Below are 24,233 nucleotides of genomic sequence, written 5' to 3'. Positions count from 1 at the left end.
TCACTTTTGCCTTAAAGCGAAAAAAAAGTATATTTAAGATAATGAGTTTAACATTAATAAGACCTTAGGACAAGTAAGTAAATCTAGTATCTCTTGAATGTTTAAAAATTTAAAATATTCTGTTAGGGCAGATTTGTAAACATGCATTTTATTTCTTTATGTTTATTTGGAATAGAAGTTTGAGTTTAGTGCTTGCTTTGGTAACGTATACTAACAATGGAATGATACAGAGAAGATTAGCATGGCTGATGTGCAGGGATGACACACAAATTCGTGAAGTGTTCTGTATTTTTTAAAAAAGTTTGAGTTTATATTTTTCAGTGTGAAAATTGTGGGTAGATGTTTATTTTGTATTTTACATTTTCAATAACTTAATTCATTTAATCCTATGAACATTAGGCCCTTTATTTGTATTAAAGTTATAGTTAATGCTTTTTACTTATTTTTCACAGTATTTCAGCAAGTTCTATTACTATATGACTTGATTTCATATAAGCCTTCATTCAAGGATTTTATGGTTATTAAGATAGTATTCAGTATATTTTTATTCTAATCTATTGAGCATTTCATCAGTTAAATTCATGGTCTTAATAAATTATTAATATAAAGTTCCTATATCTGAGTGCAGTTTATCAGACCCAATTAAAGGTAAAGATACTCTTAGTAATTAAAATACTCTAGTTTTTTGGCATATAGTAAACTGACCATCATAACTTGGATAGACATTTTAAAAGCTTAAACTATAAGCTTTCTTTAAACTTTTTTCTTTCTTTGGTAGACTAAACGTTTAAATTGTCTTTTCATTTAGCCTAGACATGTAACATACTCTTATGACCTCATGACACATGATCCTGACTATATATATCTCTGGCATCTTGCACATACAACCTTTTATCGTTAGTAGTCTTGCGTACAGTCTGAGGTGGGTTTTGTTATTTTTTTCGAGACAGGGTTTGTCTGTGGTTTTGGAGCCTGTCCTGGAACTAGCTCTTGTAGACCAGGCTGGTCTCGAACTCACAGAGATCCGCCTGCCTTTGCCTCCCGAGTGCTGAGATTAAAGGAGTGCGCCACCACCGCCCGGCTTAGGTTTTGTTTTTGAAATAGGCGCTTATGTCCCTTAGTTAGCCTTCATATGTGTACTCAAGGCTGGCTTTGAACTTGTGCTCCTGCCTTGGCTCCCGAAATTATAGGCCTATACCCCCACACCCAGTCATGTCTTAATACCTTTTATCACTACCAAATCCTATTTTTTGCTAATTTACATAAATTGAGCATCTTTAATATGAAAATCAAGATTGAAAATGCTCCAAAACCCGAAACTTTTGGGTTCCAACATGAAGCTGCCCATGGAAAAATTTATATCTGACCATATCTAATAGGTTACAATGAAAACTAGAAATACTTATAAAATTTACTTTAGATTGTTTATAAGTTATATGTGAAACATAAATGAATTTGATGTTTAGCTTTGAATTTCATCCTCAAGATAACTCATTTTATATATGCAGACATCACAAAATGAAAAAAATAATGAGATGAAACACTCTTGGTTCCAAGCAGTTTAAATAAGGAATACTCAACTTTGTTATTCAAATTTTCATAAATGTCAAGCATCTATAGCAGTGGTTCTCAGCCTTCCTAATGCTGCAACCCTTAAATACAGTTCCTCATGTTGTGGGGACCCAAACTATAAAATTATTTTGTTGCTGTTTCATAACTGTAATTTTGCTACTGTTATGAATCATGTAAATACCTGATACGCAGGATAACTCAACTCACAGGCTGGGAACCACTGATTTGTAGTCTTTCCACTTCAATATTGTCTATATGTGGATTTATTTATGTTCTGGTTCACAAATCCTAATTGTTTTTGCTATCTTTTGAGAAGGACACAGACTCTGTGTGTGTGTACGTGTGTGTGTGCGTACGTGTATACATGCATGCCTGTGGAAGCCAGAGGTTGATATTTGCTGTCTTCCTGACTTGTTCTCTGTCTTGAGATAGGGTCTTTCACCAAACCTGGAGCTCACCAGTTGCCTACGCTGTCTAGCCAGTGAGCTTCAGGAATTTGCCTGTTTGCCCTGCTAGCGCTGGGATATTAGGTGTGCACAATTGAGGCCAGTTTTTGTGTGGCTGTTGATCAGAATTCAAGCCTATGTGGTTATGCAACAGGCACTTTACCAACTGGTACAGCTCTTCATCCTCCAGTATCATTTCAGCTTAAATAGGAGTTGCAGGAATAGAAAAAAAAAGTTTCTGTATTCTCTTCATCAGATTTCCTAGGTGTTACATTTATCCCTTCTTGCTTGAGCATGAAGTATGGGTGTGTTTGCTTGTTTAAGCATTTGGAGGTTAAGCTAAGGATCCTGATCTTTGCAATTGAGTACTTCATTGTGTATCCCCTATGCAAAATTTCTTTAGTAACAGCAGTTTTTCAGTGTTTTGTTTTTGATTTTTGTGTAGCAAATTGATTAAAACTGGCTAGTTAGTTTTCCAAGGTTTTAATTTTGGTATCCTTTTGTTCCTACAATGAAGAAGTTATTTTCATGAAAGTTTGTTCTAGTTGTTTTCTTCAGGATGCATTTGTAATCACCAGACTCAAAAGGCCTATATTTTAGAGATTCAGTGATACTTCTTTAGTTCTTTTACTATATATATTCTGGAATTTTTAACATGGTCTTTCATGCCAACTGAATAATTATACAACTCCTTGGATTGAATATTATTTCTTAAGTTTCATTCATTCATCTATGTAGTGATTTAATTGTCCAGTTATTTGATTCTAAGTCCTTTTTTTTTCTTTTTCACTTCTCAAATCTGAGTGTGTTCAAGATTTGAAAAGTATATCATAATTGAAATGGTGTGGGATTTTCATTATTAAGAGTATATGAGATAACCTGTTTATAATCACTAACATCTTAGATACATCAAATAGGGTACCTTGCCTTTAATTTTTATTATTTGCTGATGACCTCTATTTAACATCAGTCATCCCCCCCCTTTTTTTATATATTTTTATTGAGCTCTACATTTTTCTCTGCTCCCCTCCCTGCCTCTCCCTTCTACTTCAACCCTCCCCCAAGGTCCCCATGCTCCCAATTTACTCAGGAGATCTTGTCTTTTTCTACTTCCCATGTAGACTAGATCTATGTATGTCTCTCTTAGGGTCCTCCATGTAGTCTAGGTTCTCTGGGATTGTGATTTGTGGGCTGGTTTTCTTTGCTTTATATTTAAAAACCACTTATGAGTGAGTACATGTGATAATTGTCTTTCTGTGTCTGGGTTACCTCACTCAAAATAATGTTTTCTAGATCCATCCATTTTCCTGCATAGTTCGAGATTTCATTATTTTTTTCTGCTGTGTAGTACTCCATTGTGTAAATGTACCACATTTTCTTTATCCATTCTTCAGTTGAGGGGCATTTAGGTTGTTCCCAGGTTCTGGCTATGACAAACAATGCTATGAACATAGCTGAGCACATGTCCTTGTGGCACGATTGAGCATCTTTTGGATATATACCCAAAAGTGATATTACTGGGTCTTGAGGAAGGTTGTTTCAAATTTTCTGAGAAATCGCCATATTGATTTCCAAAGCAGCTATACCAGCTTGCACTCCCACCAGCAATGGAGTAATGTTCCTTTACCCCACATCCTCTCCAGCATAAGTTGTCATCAGTGTTTTTAATCTTGGCCATTTTTACAGGTGTAAGATGGAATCTCAGTTGTTTTGATTTGCGTTTCTCTGATGACTAAGGATATTGAACATTTCCTTAAGCGTCTTTCAGCCATTTTAGATTCCTCTGTTGAGAGTTCTCTGTTTAGGTATGTACCCCATTTTTAAAATTGGGTTATTTGTTCTTTTGGTGACCACTTTCTTGAGTTTTTTGTCTATTTTGGAGATCAGACCTCTGTCTGATGTGGGGTTAGTAAAGATCTTTTCCCACTCTATAGGCTGTCGTTTTGTCTTGTTAACCGTGTCCTTTGCTTTACAGAAGCTGTTCAGTTTTAAGAGGTCCCATTTAGTAATTGTTTCTCTCAATATCTGTGCTGCTGGGGTTATATTCAGGAAATGGTCACCTGTGCGTTCAAGTGTACTTCCCACTTTTCTCCTCTATAAGTTTCAGTGTGACTGGCTTTATGTTGAGGTCTTTGATCATTTGGAATTGAGTTTAGTACATGGTGATAGGTATGGGTCTATTTTCATTCTTCTACATGTTGATATCTAGTTATGCCAGCACCATTTGTTAAATATGCTTTCTTTTTTCCATATGATTTTTTTGCTTCCTTGTCAAAAATCAGGTGTTCGAAGGTGTATGGATTAATATCTGGGTCTTCTATTTGGTTCCAATGGTCCTTCTGTCTGTTCTTATGCCAATACCAGGCTGTTTTCAGTACTGTAGCTCCGTAGTAGAGTTTGTAGTCAAGGATTGTGATGCCTCTAGAAGTTCTTTTATTGTACAGGATTGTTTTGATTATCCTGGGTTTTTTGTTTTTCCATATGAAATTGAGTACCATTCTTTCAAGGTCTTTGAAGAATTTTGCTGGGATTTTGATGGGCATTGCATTGAATCTGTAGATCGCTTTTGGTAAGATTGCCGTTTTTACTATGTTAATTCTACCTACCCAAGAGCATGGGAGATCTTTCCACTTTCTGGTGTCTTCTTCAGTTTCTTTCTTCAAATACTTAAAGTTCTTGTCATGCAAATCTTCCACTTGTTTGGTTAGAGTTACTCCAAGATATTTTATGCTATTTGTGGCTCTGTGAAGGGTGATGTTGCTCTGATTTCTTTACCAGCCCTTTTATCATCTGTGCACAGGCGGGCTACTGATTTTTTTATTTCAAGTTAATCTTGTATCCTGCTACATTACTGAAAGTATGAGTTGTAGAAGTTCCTTGGTAGAATTTTTGGAGTTGTTTATGTAAACTATCATATCAGCAGATAGTGAGAGTTTGACTTCTTCTTTTCCGATTTGTATCCCCTTGATCTCCTTTTGGTGTCTTATTGCTCTTGCTAAGACCTCAAGAACCATATTGAATAGATATGGAGAGAGTGGACAACCGTCTTGTTCCTGATTTCAGTGGGATCGCTGGGAGTTTCTCTCCATTTAGTTTGATGTTGGCTGTTGGCTTGCTGTATATTCCCTTTATTATGTATAGTTATGTTCCTTGTATCCCTGCTCTCTTCAATACCATTATCATGAAGGGTTGTTGTATTTTGTCGAAAGCTTTTTCGACATCTAATGAGATGATCATGTGGTTTTTATTTTTCAGTTTGTTTATAATATGGTGGATTACGTTGACAGAATTTCGAATGTTGAACCATTCCTGCATCTTTGGGATAAAGCCAACTTGTTCATGGTGGATGATGGTTCTGATCTGTTCTTGGATTCGATTTGCCAGTATTTTATTTAGTATTTTTGCATTAGTGCTCATGAGTGAGAGTGTTTTGTAATTTGAAAAGTAATGTCTTTCTGTGGTTTGGGTATCACGGTAATTGTAGCCTCATAAAAAGTTTGGCAATGTTCCTTCTGTTTCTATTGTGTGGAGTAATTTGAGGAAGTAGTGGATATTAATTCTTCTTTGAAAATCTTGTAGATTCTGAGCTGAAACCATCTGGTCCTGTGCTTTTTTTGATTGGGAGACTTTTGATGACACTTTCTATTTCTTCAACTCTTACAGGTCTGTTTAATTTGTTTATCTGGTCTTGATTTAATTTTGGTAAGTGATATTTATCCAGAAAGTTATCCATTTCCTTTAAGTTTTCCAATTTTGTGGAGTACAGGTTTTCGAAATATGACCTGATGATTCTCTGTATTTCCTCTGTGTCTGTTATGTCCTCCTTCATTTCTGATTGGTTAATTTGGATATTCTCTCTCTGCCTTTTGGTTAGTTTGGGTAAAGGGTTTGTCTATTTTGTTGATTTTCTCAAAGAACCAACTCTTTGTCTCATTGATTCTTTGTATTATTTTCTTTGTTTCTATTTTGTTGATCTCAGCTCTCAATTTGATCATTTCCTGCCGTCTAGTTCTCTTGGGTGAGTTTGCTTCTTTTTGTTCTAAAGTTTTCAAATGTTGTGTTAATTCACTAGTGTGGGATTTTTCCAGCTTCTTTATGTAGGCATTTAGTACTATGAACTTTCCTATTAACACTGCTTTCATTGTGCACCATAAATTTGGATATGTTGTGTGGTCATTTTCATTGAATTTTAGGAAGTCTTTAATTTCTCCCTTTATTTCTTCCTTGACCCATTGATGATTCAGGTGAGCATTAATTTCCATGTGTTTGTGGGCTTTCTGGAATTAGTATTGCTGTTGACTTCTGGTTTTAAACAATGGTGATCTGATAACATACATGGTGTTATTCCAATATTTTTGTATTTGTTGAGGTTTGTTTTGTTACCTAGTATGTTGTTAGTTTTTGAGAAGGTTCCATGAGGTGCCGCGAAGAAGGTATATCCTTCTATTTTTGGATGGAATAGTCTATAGATGTCTGTTAAGTACATTTGAGTTATAAAATCTGTCAGTTCTCTTATTTCTCTGTTCATTTTTTGTCTGACTGACCTGTCCAGTGGTGAGAGTGGAGTGTTGAAGTCTCCAACTATTACTGTGTGGGGTTTAATATATGATTTACGCTTTAGAAGTGTTTCTTTTACATATGAACGTGCCCTTGTATTTGGGGCATAGATGTTCAGTATTTAGATTTCCTCTTGATGGATTTTTCCTGTAACTAACATGAAATGTCCGTCTTTGTCTCTTTTGATTGATTTTAATTTGAAGTCTATTTTGTTAGATGTTAGGATAGCTACACCCGCTAGTTTCTTAGGTCCATTTGATTGGAATATTTTTTTCCCAACCCTTTACTCTGAGATGATATCTGTTTTTGAGGTCGAGGTGTGTTTCTTGTATGCAGAAGAAGGATGAATTCTGTTTTCCTATCCAGTCTGTTAGCCTGTGCCTTTTTATAGGTGCGTTGAGTTCATTTATATTAAGGGATAATAATGTCTAGTGATTGCTATCTCCTGTGAATTTAGATTTCATTGTTTGTGAACATCAGTCATTTTTACACTTGCCCTAGTGTTGAATTTACTTTAAGTTACGTTTTTACTCTCCGTCTCTTTGCTTAAAGTCACATGCTCAGCCATCTTCCAGACTTCTTTTCAGAGATGGGTACTCTTTGATGTGACATAGTTTTAATTATTAGGTCCATAGTGTGTATATTTGAACTTTTAAAAACAGTGAAGAAATTGTTTTATTGAAGGTTTTAGGTTTGTAAGGCTTGTAATCATATACGTGGTTCTAGACTGTAGTTTTCAGACAAGAACAGGTACTATCAGTGTTTGGTATTCTATGGACCCACACTTTTCTGGTTTGGATTCAGGCTCAGCTGCTTACTGTTCAACCTCTGCATGTTCATCTAGGAAAACAGAGATATCATACTTAGCACTGATGTCTCGAGAAAAAGAAGAACATTTATGTAGAGCAGTATCTAGGATACATTAAATTTGTTGGAGAGGAAATAAAGAATTGTTATTTTGTCATACTGTAGTCCAATTAAATATTTTTGTGTGTGTGTGTGTGTGTACAGAGTGGAAAGGGATGGTTAGAGTACTAGTCACCAACTTGAAGAAAAACAAATCCGTGGTTTTATTTTTCGTATGTTTTAAGAACAAATTTTAGGTGGAGAAAAATTTTCAATTATGCAGAAACATCAAACGGGCTAGATTAAGTGAAAGATGATATAGAAATTGTCCTAATTATTAGGTACTGAAATATTAGTATTACATTTATAAGGGTTTTTACTGAACTGTAGAGCCAATTTGGAACTAAGCAAGGCTTGTGTGTCATAGGATCACAAAATTACCTTTACTGTTATAAGGTATATGTGAAACAAATAACTTTGATGTTTAGTCTTGAATCTCATCCTCAAGATAATTTATCTATGCAGATACTCCAAAATTAGAAAAAAATATTGAGATATGAAACATTCTTGGTACCAAGCATTTCAAATAAGGAATGTTAAAGACATTGCAATGTGCCCTAATTTATGTTGCTGTTAGGGAAGAGATTTATGTAATCATTTAGTTATAAAGGGATCCAGGTTCAGAGACCACATGGGAAATCAACAGCTGAAAATTGATTCTTTGGAAAGACTAGAAAATAGATAAAGCTGGCTTGATTGGAAAAATACAGAAGCCATAAATAACACTTGAGAATAAAAAGGATGGTATAGGTGAATATGATCAAAACAAGTTCAGAAATGCTCAGTGAACTAATAAAAATATATTTGAAAATTTTAAATATATAGAGAAGGGTATATAGTTAGAGGTGCATGAAAACAAGATACCAGAGAGTGCTATCAGTAGTTTTGTGCATACTGCTTTGAAAATTTAACAAGACAAACATCTAAAGATACAGTTTTATAATTTGCCTAAATAAGAAAGGTTTGACTTAATTGTGAGGTAGCAGTTAAATTTTCTCACCAAAGAAATACCTGGTTCAGATAATTTTATGGGACAGGTAGGTCATTCTGGTGTTGCACAAATTATTTCAGAGAATAGAAAGCAAAGGAATACATTCTTTGTTCTTGTATTTGTCCTTAATTTTATAACCAGATAGTGAAGGTATAAGAAAGAAATGCTACATATCAGTTGTATTCATGAGTATTTATACAAAATTCTTAAATAAAATAACAGGTTCACAGATCCTTTCCTGTAAATTTGACTTTTGTTTTGAGACAGGGTCTTGTTAACAAAGGCTTGTCCTAAACTCTTGCTCCTCCAGTGTCTACCTCCCAAGTGTTAGGATTAAAGGCATGCCTCACCATGCAAGGCTTGACTTTCAGATGAGGAATTAGGGACCAAAAGAAAAAAAATTAACAGTTTATAAAAGAAAAATCTTAGTCAGTTTGGGTTTATACTGCATATGCAGAAGGTGACTTAATATTAAAAATTGAATATATGTAGTTCCTCTGTAAACAAGTTAAGGAAGAAAAAGTATCATGATAGTGGTACATGGAGGGGGGGGAAATGGTCGATAGAATTTCATCTTGGAAAGACTACTAATTTAGGAATGGATGAAAACTTGGTTGGCAAAGTACATTCTTTAGAATATAGTAAGTCTTAAGTTTAGAAATAGATGTTTTTACAACCTCAACAATCTTTACTAAATAAACTGCCTTTTAAAAATAAATGCTATTGGACCTGAAGATGTTCAAGTCCCATGGGGTTCCAGCACTGAAAGGGTAGTAAACACAGGGTCTCACTCATCCCTGGCCAAGAAGCTATTTGCAATTAATACCTACTGGCCCAGGGAAAAATCAGATTTTTTATGATGGGGTGTCACTACATGTATCAGCCACACCTGAAGCAGGCCTCATGCCCTGGAGTAGTTAGCTAACACAGAACAGACTCCAAGATTTTTGTTTTGTTTTTGTTTTTTGTTTTATTGACCTTTTGTTTTGTTTGAGCGCCCCCCAGAGCACACAGAAAATTGAGCTGGTGTGGAGGTGGGAGGAGACAGGAGAGGGGAAACATGATCAGAATATAGGATATGAAAAAACTGGCCGGGCCGTGGTGGCGCACGCCTTTAATCCCAGCACTTGGGAGGCAGAGGCAGGCGGATCTCTGTGAGTTCGAGACCAGCCTGGTCTACAAAGGGAGTTCCAGGACAGGCTCCAAAGCTACAGAGAAACCCTGTCTCGAAAAACCAAAAAAAAAAGAAAAGAAAAAAGAAAAAAACTGATACATTCTTTGTTATTGGAGTAAATCTCAGTCTAGAGGGTAGAAGCTGGAGTTTCCAAATTCTTGTACCTCTCTACAATGAATTTTACAGAGACACGTGGATAGTTAAGGAAAGCGTATAATTTATTCAGGGAAGACACAAAGGAGCTGGGAAGTGTGCCGTATTCCACCTGAAAGCTGGCACCCAGAGGACAAAAGGGGGAATGGGCTAAGGTGACCTGTTATGGGTCATTAACATAGTACCTGTCCCTCCACATTCCTACAAGGCAGACTTTTCAGAGCATGCTCCCATGTTTGAGTGAACATCAGGTAGACTAAGCTGCCAGTCTTTCTGCTGCTGTGTCATCTGCCTTTTATGCTAATTTCTGGAACCTCCCCCACACCATTTTTACTTGATGTGTAAATCTTCCTTTTTAGATATAAAGGTAATAAATAAACTATATAAAAATTTCAAATATATATTCAATATAAGTTGAGAGGAAAGTGCTTTCACCTTTTAGTGTGCATCAGTTAGTTAACTTCTTGACATCTGAGGAAACTAGGGTCTTGAAGGATGTATCTCTTCATGTTTTTGCTTTGTTTTTTTTTGTTGTTGTTTTGTATTTTTTGGTGGTGCTGTGTGTTGTTGGAGGCTGCTTGTTCGTTCCCATCTGCCCAGACTCTCGAAATAATCACACAGAAATCTATTAATTGCAATACTGTTTGGCCAGTAGCTTAAGTGTATTTCTGGCTAACTCATATCTAAAATTAACACATTTCTTTTGTTTTGGTTTTTCGAGACAGGGTTTCTCTGTGGCTTTGGAGCCTGTCCTGGAACTAGCTCTTGTAGACCAGGCTGGTCTCGAACTCACAGAGATTCACCTGCCTCTGCCTCCCAAGTGCTGGGATTAAAGGTGTGCGCCACCCCCGCCCAGCAAATTAACCCATGTCTATTAATCTGTATTGCCACGTGGCTGTGGCTTACCAGGTAAAGTTCCATTGGGCATCTGTCTCCGTCAGGGCTACATGGCTTATCTCTGACTCCGCCTACTCTCTCTGTATATATCTCTTCCAGCGTGCCTATATTCTGTTAAGCATTGGCCAAAAACGGCTTCTTTATTCATTAACCAATAAAAGCAACACATAACAGAAAGACTTCCCTCACTAGCTGGGGATTGAATTTACTGCAGGTGTTCATTTAACAAAACTTTTAAACTATTTAAAGTTTTTGTGTGTGTGTGTGTGTGTGTGTGTGTGTTTTAAATTTCTAGCCTATTCGGGGAAATACTTATTCCCTAAAGTGAGCAGTTGATAAAGATGTCAGTTACTTATATGTTATTACTTTGGAGTTCTACTCTTAGGGATCCTGAGTCACCTTTATATGTTTAGGAAAATGAGAAAGTTTTTTTTTTTCATCAACCATCCAACTAACAACATTTTTTGTGTGTTTGTCGTGAATTGAGTCAGAAGAATAGAAATACACTACTGAATTTGTGTCTGAGCGTTCATCTCAAGAGCACTGAGTAATTTCTGTAGGATAAACTAGAATGTCTATTATAGAGGAAACGATTGATATTATATTTATAATTCATACCCCTGACCTAACAGTATGCTGCAGTGTGATCAGTCAGATTTAGTGTAAATGAAAGTTCTTATTTGTATCACAGTAAAAGAAATATACATATCAACAAAAGAACCTGTTTTGTAAATATAATTCCTAAGAGTTTATTTATTCTATTCAGTAAAGTTTTACTGAATACTCTATATGACTGACTACTGTTAGAAGTTAATACAGATACAACTGTTTCTCGGGAATTAAGTCTAGTAAAATTGTTTTTAAATTATTTTTAGCAAGGTGTAGAAGAACTTCTCAATTCTCCTGTGTCTTTGTCTTACCTAGAAAACATTGGCTTTAGTTATTATTTTTATTATTTTAATACTGATAGGCTAAAATGATCTTTTGAATCATTAGCTAGGTGTTTGGGGTTTATAATTTGTATAAAGTTTAGTTGCCATACATGTGTCATATATTACATGCATGTGGCTGTGCCTATGTAGCCCAGCTACTTGTGAGGCTGAGACAAGAAGATCCCCTGAGCCTCCTGAGCCTAGAAGTTTGAGAACATCTTGGGCAACATGAGTGACAAGCGGTTTTACGATTGGTTTCTTAATAGCATTTCAGTGCTGGTCACACCAGTTTATGATACTATATAAATTCAGATTATAATTTAGTTATTTCCACTTTGTTCTTCCTTGAGCATGTTCTGTTCCACACTATTCATTTGAATGATTTATTTCTTTTCAGGTATAGATTGAAATATGCTTAATTTTTAAAGTATATTTCTAAGTTATTTTACTGAGACCTATATATTAGGTTTTTTTCTGTATGAGATTAATTATAATTGTTAAGAATATAATGTGTGTCAAGGAGGCACTTTTATAATGCAGGATACTGTGCTCTAATATATAGATGGACAGCTGTTACTATTGGAAGACAGATAAATTTATAGTATTTCTGGTTTATATACTACTAACTTTAATGTATTATAAATGATCTTATTCAATCCTGGGAAAATGGTAGATACATTTTAATGATTTTTAGCTCTAATGTTTTCTTGATGGCTCAGCTGATGTGATGAAGGGATCCTCAGGTAAATAGAAATTAATTTATGACTTAAAAAAACAAAGCTGAATGTAGTGGCAAATGCCTGTGTGATCTCTACACTTCAGAGGCTGAAGCAGGAGGACCCGGAGCCCGTTTGGTCTGTATAGCGAGGCCTTGTTTCAAAACAAAACAAGCAGACTTCAGTAGAAATGTTTTTTAATTAAAAGTAATTTCTCATGTTTCCAATACTTAACACAGAATGCATAGGTATGAAAAAGTGATCTTGTGATGCTACTTAGTGTTATCCAAATATAAGGAACACTTCATACTTTGCATAAAATAATTGTTTTGAACTTTGGAAATTATTTTTAGTCATTAAAAATCTGAAGAAAGATTTGAATGTTGCTCCTGGAAAAGTACATTTGTAAAATTTTCCTGGAGTTTTAATATTTTCACTTTTTTCCTAAGGACCTATGGACTCCAGCTTAAGAATTCTTGTTATAAAATAATGAAAAAAAATACTCAAATTGTTCTTCGTTTCTTTATTGTTTTTTTCATTCTTAAATATTGACTAGAAAACATTGGAGTTAATTCAAATACTAAAAGGTATTTGATCGATAAGATGAAAATCAAAGGGAATGTCAGTGGTTTTAGGAATGAAATTCTATGTATAGTATAAAACTTAATTTCTTTTGAATGTAGTTGTTTGAAAAGCCCTGATAAAAATCTACCTATTCATCCGTAGAACTAGATGCTGTAGCAGTACCTTGTCCAGGTCACTCTTGATTTATATTTTATTATTTGTTGTTAATGGCATTAATAAAACAGTTTACCAGATAGATTAGAGATGTTGAGAAGAAAGTTTTCTGAATTAAGGTCAGAAACTGTTTTTCTGACTTGTATCTATAAGAATTTTGACTATCATTATTTCTTCTTCCATTTTACTTATGGTTCCCTTGGAAAGTGACCAGTTCTCTTAGAAGGGACACATCCTTGCTTTTCAACACCTACTTGAACTCCCAGCCAGTGCCCAGAACTTTTGCATATAGCCTTTTAAATGGAGGTAAATAAACTTTCATAAAGTCTGAACTCCACAAAAGACTTCTTATACTGATATCAGACATCTCCTGTCGCATGGTTAATAAAAACTCAGAGACAGAAATTGGAGTTCAACCTGAAGGTCAGAAAAGCAAAACAGTCAGCCACTGACTCTCACCTCTACCTCAGTCTAAGACGGCGATCCCGCCTCCAGGAATCTTAGACTGAGACTGAGCTGAGAGCTGTCTCCTCTCGTTTTATATTCCTCTCTAGGACTGGGATTAAAGGTGCACACGGCTACACCAGGTTTCTGTGGCAAACTAGCATGACTACTGGGATTAAAGGTGTGTGTCACCACTGCCTGGTCTGCAAAGCTGATTGGTGTGGCTGTTTTACTCTCTGAACTTCAGGCAAGCTTTATTGTGTGTGTTATACTAGCATTCCTCATTTTGACTCGTAAGCAAACTTTATTTGTTCACTTTTTTACTCCCTATGTTGCCAACTGAGTTCAAGTGTTCTTCCTGCCTTTGCCTCCTGGTTGCTGGGATTACCTTGGTGCCTGGCTTTGGGACTTTTTTCTTTTCGTTTCTTTTCTTTTCTTTTACTTCCTTCCTTCCTTCCTTCCTTCCTTCCTTCCTTCCTTCCTTCCTTCCTTCCTTCCTTCCTTCCTTTCCTTTCCTTTCCTTTCCTTTCCTTTCCTTTCCTTTCCTTTCCTTTTGTTTCTTTTCTTTCTTTGACTTCTCTGACTTCTCAGGAACACTATCTGTTCCATTTACTAGATTTGAGGTCTTCATCTTTATTTTCACCAGCCTAGACCAGTGGTTCTCAATGTAATTAATTATCTTTGAGGGACCATGTGACAGTGTCTGGCTGTTACCCAGTGGGTTTGAGTATTGCTCCTAGCATATCCTAAATATAAGTCAAAGATGCTGCTAGTGTTCTAAAATTCACAGGCCATTTCTCACAACTATGGATTATGTATCCCAAACTGTCTCCAGTGCTGAAGTTTGAGAAATATTGGTACAGCTAAATGTAGTCTGTAAGGAAAGCCATTGAGTTCTAAGAAGACAGGTATATGTGGCATGTTTGTACCTGTTTGGTAAGAAAGGCAGGTTTTTCCTCATAGGTCATAGCTTTTGCTTCTCTGTCCTCATCATGATTGAGCAAGAACGTGTTTTCAGAAGAGCGGCTGCGGATCAGAGCTGTGTACTATTGCTGCTCATCACCCTCAGCCGCTCTTTATTCTGCTGTCAGATGTGCTGCTTCTACTCCATTGCTACATTCTTAGTTGACTTTATATAACTTCTTCACTTGGATTATTGCCATGTTCTGGGTTTTTTTTTATTTTGTGATAATTGTAAATTTTTATATCATTATAAGACATGATACAGTCTCGGGTTTGCTACAATAGTATAACATCCTGTCGGACTGTAGTACAATATCACTACCTTTACATTGGTATTAGTTAGATCTGCTATTTTCGTTACCAAATTTCTGGATTTTTATGTGTGTATTTAGTTCCGAAATTTTTCACATGCGTGAGTTTTTGTATATTTGTCACTATAGTAAAGATTCAAAAACAGTTCCACCACCAGCCAGCCCCTACATTTGTTTTATAACTATCCTTTCCTCCTTCTCACCCTTTCTCAATCTTAACTGCCTACAGATTCTAACCCTGGTTCTGTTTGTGTCATTTTTCACTTCAAGATTATTACATGAGGCCTGGCAGTGCAGGCACTTACCTCTAATCCCAGCACTCAGGTTAGAGGCAGGTAGATAGATCTCTTGAGTTTGAGGTCAGTCTGGTCTACAGAAGGAGATTCAGGACAGCGAGGGCTACACAGAGAAACCCTCTTTTGAAAAATCAAAATATAATAATAATAATAGCAAGAATGAGTAGATAACTTTCTAGAACTGACTTATTTTGCCTAATTCCCTTCAGATTTATTCAAGTTGCTGCATTTTTCAATTATTTTTTTCTCTTATTGCTGAATAATATTCTGTAGAATGAGTTTATCTAGTTTTTAAATTGTTGAAGAGCATTGGGTCGTGTCTTAGATTTTTTAAAATAAATAATAAGTCTTTGTGTTTCTAGAATAGGGCTGTAATTGCTTGGTCATGTGATAATTTCATATTTAGCCTTGTAAGGAAATTGCCTTACTATCTTCCTGCGTGGGTGTACCATTTTAGATTCCCACTGGCAGTGGATGGTCTATCCAGTTTCTCCACATTGTCACCAGTATTTACAGTCTAATTATTCTTTAATTGAGTTTCTCTGTTCTATTCAGCATTAGTTCAGACTGCTCTATTACTTTCTAAAGGATTGTGCTAAAATGGAAATACCTGATCTCTTTTCCTACAACATATTTGTGGTATCTGGATAGAGTTCAAATTCCTCAGTTAGGCCCCCCCCAAAGCTATTTGCAGTGTGACTCTTGTCTGCTGTTCTACCCTTGTCATTCATTCCTATGCAGTTTTAAATTCTAAGAATATCAAAAAACAACATACAGTAATTGTGTCGGTGCTGATGTGAAGATTAAGATTGGGCACATCATTTTAGCAATAAGCAGTAAATGGCAGTTTCTAATTTCTTGGTCCTTGACCTTAATATAATAGGCAGTCAGATATTTAGGGGCAAAATGGCTTAGAGACTAGATCCTTACATTTCTGAATTCTTTCTGACCTCCTATCCTGTATGTAAAATTCTGCCTTTTGGATTCTGGATTTAAGCCTTACGTCTAGTCATTTTCACATTTAGTAAACTACTTTGTATGTACTGTTAAGTAACTGGTAGTAAAGTGTGGGTGTTTTCCTTCTTTTTCTCCATGATAGATTGGATGTTTCTTGAGGGTATTAAATTCCTCAATTTTCCTGTCCTTCATAGTAATCTGGAATGATACACAGGAAAATTGTTCAGTTTTTATATGCTTTTGTGTCCAAGTGAATTCATTTAGGGTTGGCCTGTATCTTTACAAGAAATTCTTTGGTATGATTCAGATGGGATCCTTAAAATTAGGAACATTCGTTTCAAAAGAATCAGTAATTATGTAAGTAAAATGATTTGCGAGGAATGGTGCTGGAGAGATGGCTCAGCAGTTAAAATACTTGTTGCTGTTGGAGGAGAGCTGGGTTTGGTTCCCAGCGTGGCAGGTAACAACTGACAGCTACTAGTTTCAGGGCATCCAGATCCTCTTCTTGTCTCCACGTACAGCTCACAGGCATGATGCATGGACACACATGCAGGGAAAACACTTATGCACATAAAACAAAAATAAATCTTAAAGTTTCAGTTAGCTGGTGAATAAACTGACAATACTTTATGCATTTATTAACAGAAACCTTTGTAGTAGAGAGCCCTTGGGTTTCCACCTATAGTTTTTTTTTTCTGTTAGTGCTTAACCTAATATCTATTTTGTGTTATTGTCCAGTACGCATTTTGAAGAGAACCAGATTCTAAATAGTTACCAGATTCTAAATAGTATTCTGGAAATGATACTTTTATGCTTCTGATTTGTTCACTAGGAACAGTGAAGGGAAATCAGGATTGACTCTGGCTTTTGTGGTTTGGGCAACTGGATGATTTTACTCAGAAGACACTTATTCCCACCTTTTATATTGTATTTAAAGTATCTTTAACATTCAAGTGGACACAATCAATCTCAAGTTAGACTTATGAATTCTGGTACTAAGAGAAGGATTTAAAACTGGGAGTAGATTATTCACTGGTATGGAACAGCTAGAGGAGAGAAGCATTCGGATTGATGTGGAATAATAGTTGTGAGCAGTGGTGCAGAAAGGGAAAGTGACCTATATGGAAGTCAAAAGAGCAGGTACTTAGGGCAGAAGTTTAGGAAAGAATGTCAGGGAGAGCTTAAGGATGAAAAGTGGCTTTTGTGTAACAACATTTTAGTAGAATGGTAAGAGAAGCTATATATAAGGAGTTGCCTGGAGGTCAGAAAAGCAAAACAGCCAACCACTGGCTCTACCTCAGTCTGAAATGACGATCCTGCCTCTGGGAATGAGACTGTGTCTGAGAACTGTCTCCTCCTGTCTCTATTCCTCTTTATTCTGCCTATAATCCTCTATTCCTCCTGTCTATATTTCTCTCTAGGGATGGGAATAAAGGTGTGCACCGCTTCCGCCTGGTTTCTATGGCAAACTAGTGTGGCTGCTGGGATTAAAGGTGTGTGTCAGCACTGCCTGGTCTGTAAAGCTGATCAGTGGGGCTGTTTTTCTCTGTGATCTTCAGGCAAGCTTTATTTATTAGAATACAAATGAAGTATCACTACATTGGGGTGCATTCTAGGAGATTTATTACATTTTTGGGGAGAAGGGAAGATTTCATTTAAACACAGTTAAAATGGTATGTTTTGAATGCATAAAATAGATGTAGATAATACGTTTTTTATTTAATACCATTAAATATAACATCTATGAAAAACTGAAATTTGCTAACACAATGCACACAAATAATGGCACCATTGACACTCAAAAGAGATAGGCAAATATAAAGTATTCAGTCATTGCGGCGTAAATTAACTATAGTTCATTCAGTGATCTGATAATTCCTGTTGCTTTTGGGGAGATCTTTTTTTCCACCTGAGTAAACACTTGTCTCTCGAATTTATTGTTAATCAAAATCAAAAGTGGTGCACAGTTGTCACTTTTTCTCGCCATTTGTATATACAACATAGAAAGTATGTGTTGACTGATCTATGAGGCTCCCTTCTGGTTAACAGCAAGCTATTAGTAGTTAAGTTTTAGAGGAATTGAAATTTGAAGAGCTAATCAGGAGCAGAGAACAAATTCCAGAAAGTCCTGAGTGCCATTTGCTTCCCAAGTTATGATTATACCCTGGAAGAAGTACAGCTTGTTTAATGGCTGCAACCAATCAACCCTTTCCATTGCTTCCAGCACCAAAGTCATCAGTAGACAGAGGGGAGGGATAAGAAATAACACATTGGCAAGAGATGCAATGGCAAAAACTAGAAGGAAGGTTTGAAAAACAGTATAATGATTTGGTGTAAGAAAGAGATATGACATTATACCAAAATGATACTAAGGAAGTTGTGACATCTGACTTGACATATGTCACATATTTACATATTTAGTGTAAGAAATGGAGAAACTCGGATTTGGTGTTATAAGAGGAAGGAGTGTGCAGACAGTGCATGTTATAGAGCTTGGTGAAGTACTGGTCCAGGACTTTAAATATGTATTAAAATAAAAAGAGTAGCATTAAAATTCTATTCGTATCCTAAGAGGCCTCCAGACAGTTGACAGCAGAATTACTAGAATGGACAGTGGAGGCACAAATGCTCTAGAAGTCCAGATCTAGCAAATAACAATCTTAGTGTAGGGGGAGGTTCTTAACAGTACATGTAGAGATCATTATGAGTATAGACAATAATATCTCAGTTCTACTTAGGGAGGAATGATGGAGGATTTTTGACAGTGTAGAACAGGAAAAGGTATTGGAGTCGTGGCCCCACTTCCTAGGTGTTTGCCAAAGACTACCTGAAAAAAGTAAGAGATAATCAAGATTAAAACCTAAGATCAGCAAACATTTCAGTGTTGGTACTCAACAGCTTGATAACTGACACAATTTCCTAGCCCACAAGATTGCAAAGAAAGAAAAGCAGCTGATCCTCCCTCCCTCCCTCTGAGATCATCTGTGCCTGAGGCTGAACAGGCTAAGGCTGGGCACTTGTCTGCTTACCATCTCGTAACAGTGCCATCCAATGAAAGTTCAGCAGTTAGAAATAAAAGATCGGAGGTGAAACAACTGTTGTTGCTTATGTCCATTGGCCAAAAATTAAATCCTTATGCATTGTTCTTGCTGAGTAGAACAAAAGTTTTATCTAGTATACTTTTAATGATTTTCAAATTGCTTCATATCTGGCCATACCTAAGATTTTTATTTTTAAATTTCATTTTTAAAATGTGTTGGCAACCCCCTTGCAACAAACAAACAAACCAGCAGCCAGCAAGATGGCTTAGCAGTTAATGGTGCTTGCTGCCAACCCTAGATGACGTTAGTTTGATATTTGGAACCTGGATGGTGGAGAAAACCACCTCCTACAAGTTGTCTTTTGATTCCTACACATGGACTTTCCATGAATGCACTATAAGTTAAAGTCTTATAACTTTAAGAGTTTAAAGTTATACTCTTAAAACGTTTTATAGTTAGAACTAGGTACTGGTGGTGCGTGCCTTTAATTTCAGCACTCGGGAGGCAGAGACAAGTGGATCTCTGTGAGTTCGGGGCCAGCCTGGTCTACAAGAGCTAGTTCCAGGATAGGCTCGAAAGCTACAGAGAAACCCTGTCTCAAAAAGACAAACAAACAGAAAAAAAAACATTTTATTGTTTTGGGTATGGACATATGAGTGGAGGTCAGAAGACTTGGGTGCCAGGGATTAAACTCAGATGGTTAGAGCTAGTATTGCAGGCTTGTACCACCATGATCAGCTTTTTACTGACCCCCTGGTGCCGGGGGTCAGCACTCAGGTCCTCATGCTTGTGTGGCAAGCACTTTACCCACTGAACAACCTCCCCAGTCCTATGAGATGGTATTATGCTGGTTTTGATTTGCATTTCTCTGATAGGCAATGGTACTAACAATTTTTATTATTTGTTGGTCTTTGTATGGCTTCTTTTGAAATATACCTGTTCAGATCATTTGCTCATTTTATACATACTGGATATTAGCCCTCTATGAGATGAACAGTTGGCAAATATATCCTCCCATTTTATAGGTTGTCTCTTCTCTGTATTCATTGTTTTCTTTTTTGTGTAAAGGAATATTTCATATAATCCTGTTTGTCAGTCTTTACTTTTTTGTTCTGTGATCCTTTCTAGGAAAACCATTGCCTACAGTGGTAGCTTAAAATATTTCCTCTATATTTTCTTACACTGATTATAGTTTGTAGACTTAATACACTTGTGTCTTTAATCTCCTTTGAATTGTTTTGTGTACAGGTCCAGAGACTGGGTTAAATTTCAGTCTTCTGAAGAAATCAGAAGAGCTTGTCCTTTCTCCAGTGTGTATTTGTTACACTTTGATTGAAAAGTAGTAGTTGGTTGTAGGAATGCATGTTTGTTCCTGGGATCTCCATTGTTTTCCATCTGTTTCTTTTATGCCAATGACCTTATACATATTTACAGTGTGTGTGGTTCTATAATATCTTTTGAAATCAGATATTATTATACTTCCGGCTTTGTTTTTGTTTGTTTGTTTGGACCACGGTTACCTTGACTATTTGAGATCTTTTTTGTTTCCATATGAATTTTAGGATATTTTTCTAGTTCTGCGAAGAAAAGTTATTGGTATTTTGGTAGAGGCTATTGAATATGTAGGTCCCGTTGTGTAGTGTGGCCATTTTAATAATTTATCCAGCCCAGAAACCTGTAAAATCTTTCTTTCTATTTGAACCTTCAATTCTTTTTCTTTTGTGCTTAGTATTTTTATTTTAGATGTTTTTTCATTGTCTTGGTTACATTTAATTTAATCTTTATTGTAAGTATTGTGGAAGAATTTATTTTCATGATTTGTTATCATTGTATAGAGAAGCCATTGATTTATCTTAAATGCTGTTACCCTTCAGTTCGTCAGCTGTAATAGTCTTCTGATGGTGTATCATCTGCAAACAAGAGTTTCACTTCGTTCCTGTTTGTGTGTCTTTTGTTGCTTTCTTCTGCTTGCTTGACTCCACATAGTTTCTGTTTGGGTATTGAATAAGGAGAGTATAGTGAACACCTTTAGTTTCTTTTTGATCTTAGAGGAAATCTCTGTTCATTATGATACTAATTGTGCGTTCATTGAGTCTAGCCTTTATTATGTTGAAATATAATTCTCTATTTGTTCAGTTCTCCGTCATTTTAAGTCTTTGAATTTTCTTTATTTAAATGGTTAGATTTATTTTTATGCTCAGCCTGTGTGACTTAAAATAACTGTTCTTGCTCTCTATTAACTTATATTTATTTTTGTTTCAGTTTACTTTTTTTCTTGTTTTCTATTGTGTGCATCTTTAGCAAAACCAAAAGAGAGCAAACAAAAAACAAGACCCCACAAAAAAATCAAACCAGCTACATACATGCTTCTTATTTCTATGTTTTATGTTATCTTTAATTATGCCCCTTTTCAGTCTATTTTTAACTCAGCCACCAGTATATTCTAATACTCTATCATAAGTGTGTAGATTTCATATATATGGTATACCTAATATATTCATATGTATATTTATACCACATGTATTAGGGTTATCTCTTTTGGTATTTCAAAAATGGATTTCTCTGTGTAGCTTTGGTGCCTGTCCTGGAACTAACTCTGTAGAACAGGCTGACCTCCAACTCAGAGTTCTGCCTGCCTCTGACTCCCAAGTGCTGGGTTTTTTTTTTTTTTTTTTTTTTTTTTTTTTGGTTTTTCGAGACAGGGTTTCTCTGTGGTTTTGGAGCCTGTCCTGGAACTAGCTCTTGTAGACCAGGCTGGTCTCGAACTCACAGAGATCCGCCTGCCTCTGCCTCCCGAGTGCTGGGATTAAAGGCGTGCGCCACCCCGCCCGGCTCCAAGTGCTGGGTTTAAAGATGTGCACCACCACCGCCTGACAGCTGTCTCCTTTTAAAAACGTTTTTATAACAGTTTAATTTTTTCCATATGTTTACATATGGGCATGTACGTGGCATGAACACATAGAAATCAGAGAACAACTTGCAAGAGCTAGTTTTCTTCTACCCAGAGAATGAACTTCGGCTTGGGTGGCAAGAACTATTTATTACCCACTGAGCCATTTCTTAGGCCCTATGATGATTTTTTGTATCTTACCATATTCCTCCTTTAGAGTAGGTTGAAGCTTTTTTATTTTTTAAACAAATTTTTTACAGCTTTACCTGAAAAAGTAGCAGTTATATTTTATTTGTCGTTAATATTTATTTTTTGTATGTGAGTGTGAACGCTATAGCATATGTGTGTGGCAGTCAGAGGAAAACTTTCCAGAATCGGTTCCTGCCAACTTTGTTGAGGCCTTTTGTCTTTGCTACTCTGCGTGCTCCAGGCTGGCTGTGAGCTTCCTGCCAGTTGTGCTCTCTACAGCCATTTCACAGTGGAAGTGGTAGGATTCCAGATGCATGCCACTACATCCAGCTTTCTACCTGGGTTCCAGGGAGCAAATGCCCCATTGAGTCATCTCCTCAGCCCTGTATTTTATTTAATAACATGATTTTGGTTGCTTTTAAAAAATGTTTAATGGTACATGGTGTTCATTCTTAGGTTAATACAGAAAATCTACTATGGTAAGTTCTTTTATTGATATTTCATTAAATGTTTATAATTTTTAAGGAGATTGATTTATTGGGTCAAGTTCTCACTTTTAACCCAAACTGTCCTTGGACTTGGAACATTTTTAGGCTAGCTGTTAAATGGTGAAGTTTTATAAGCATGAACCACCCTGATAAGGTGACTATAGAATTCTTTAATAGCACTTTTCCTGTGCACACTATTGTCAGAATCTTTCTAGAGTTGTTTTGAGAACTCCAAAGCTAGCTGTATATTCCTACCATCTCCACTATTGGTGGTTTATTTATTCTGCCTGGATGCCTTTAATATTCTTTAATATTTATTGAGTTCAACATGATAAGACCCTATCAATGATTCATCTGGATTTATTATATACAGATTAAGTTCATTAGTTTAGAAGAAACCTTAATTTGTGTGTGTGTGTGTTTGTTTGTTTGCTGGCCTTAAGTTTTATTCAGAATTTGTTGTTTATATGGCTTTAATATTATTCATTATAATGTTTATGTGAGTTTGTTGCTGATATTACTGCAGTAACTGGGGGGTGGCTGTTTTTCTTCCTGATACGTTTATTTACACTGAAAATTTAAACTATCTGCTGTATACTTGATATCATAGTTTACATTATTTGCAAATAGAATATTTGCTTTATCATAAGCATGTTTTTGCAACCATAAACTTTCTTTTAAAAATAGCAGGGTAGCTAGTTCCAGGACAGGCTCCAAAACCACAGAGAAACCCTGTCTCGAAAAACCAAAAATAAAAAAAATAAAAAAATAAAAAAATAAAAATAGCAGGGTAAATAGTATAAATTCTCGAGTATGAAAGAGGTAACAGTTAAAATTGTATCACTGTAAATCAGATCTTGTTTTTCATTGGCATAGTTTTTTTAATTGGAGACCCCATATCTCACTAAATGTTAAACCTATTTATATAAACAACAGATATCCTTGTTTTTCTTTTAGTTCGGATAACCAGGTAGCATTTTATAAAAGTTATAATTACCTAGTCTTGGTTTATTGATTTTTAAATTATGTTGTTTTGAGTTAGAGTGAATTAATGGCTTTATAGATCAGTAACTCAAGCCAAGAAATGGATCTCTATATTATGTGGAGTGCTTAAAATCCTGCATTTGTCAGGCATGTAAATCCTAGTACTCAGGAAATTGAGGGAAACATCTGTAATTAGTCTTTCTGTGTCCCACCAGCCAGCTCCCAAATAATGACATAGACTTACAGTTAATTATGAAAGCTCGGCCTTAGGTTACGCTTGTCCTGCCAACTCTTGTGACTTAAATTAAATTAGCCCACGTTTTGTTATCCCATCTCTTTATACTGCCCCTGCTGCTTTCTCCATGGTTGGATGGCGACTCCTCCTTCCTCTTTCCAGAGTCCTCTCTGTGCCTAGCTATACCTATACCTCTTGCCTAGCTACTGGCCAGTTTTTTTTTTTAAACTAAACATCTTCACACAGTGTACAAATATCCCACAATATTTTCTCCCATTTTTGTCTAAATGAAAAGGAAAGGTTTTAACTGTAATGTTGTAAAATCATATAAAATAAGGACAATAATCAAGTAA

At 35.9% G+C, this 24,233-nt stretch overlaps 1 protein-coding gene and 1 non-coding gene across 5 annotated transcripts in view; both read left to right on the top strand.

The window, feature by feature from the left end:
- Positions 1-24,233, top strand: part of Arhgap5 (Rho GTPase activating protein 5) — a 63,273-nt gene that overhangs the window by 17,345 nt on the left and 21,695 nt on the right. The gene's annotated exons all lie outside the window — the stretch shown is intronic.
- On the top strand, positions 192-293 carry LOC130883268 (U6 spliceosomal RNA). Its single transcript, XR_009057953.1, has one exon. It is a non-coding gene; the product is annotated as a U6 spliceosomal RNA (small nuclear RNA).

This window comes from Chionomys nivalis, chromosome 10 (assembly GCF_950005125.1).
Source record: "Chionomys nivalis chromosome 10, mChiNiv1.1, whole genome shotgun sequence".
Taxonomy (NCBI): Eukaryota; Metazoa; Chordata; class Mammalia; order Rodentia; family Cricetidae; genus Chionomys; species Chionomys nivalis.
This window is presented reverse-complemented; position numbering and strand designations above follow the sequence as displayed.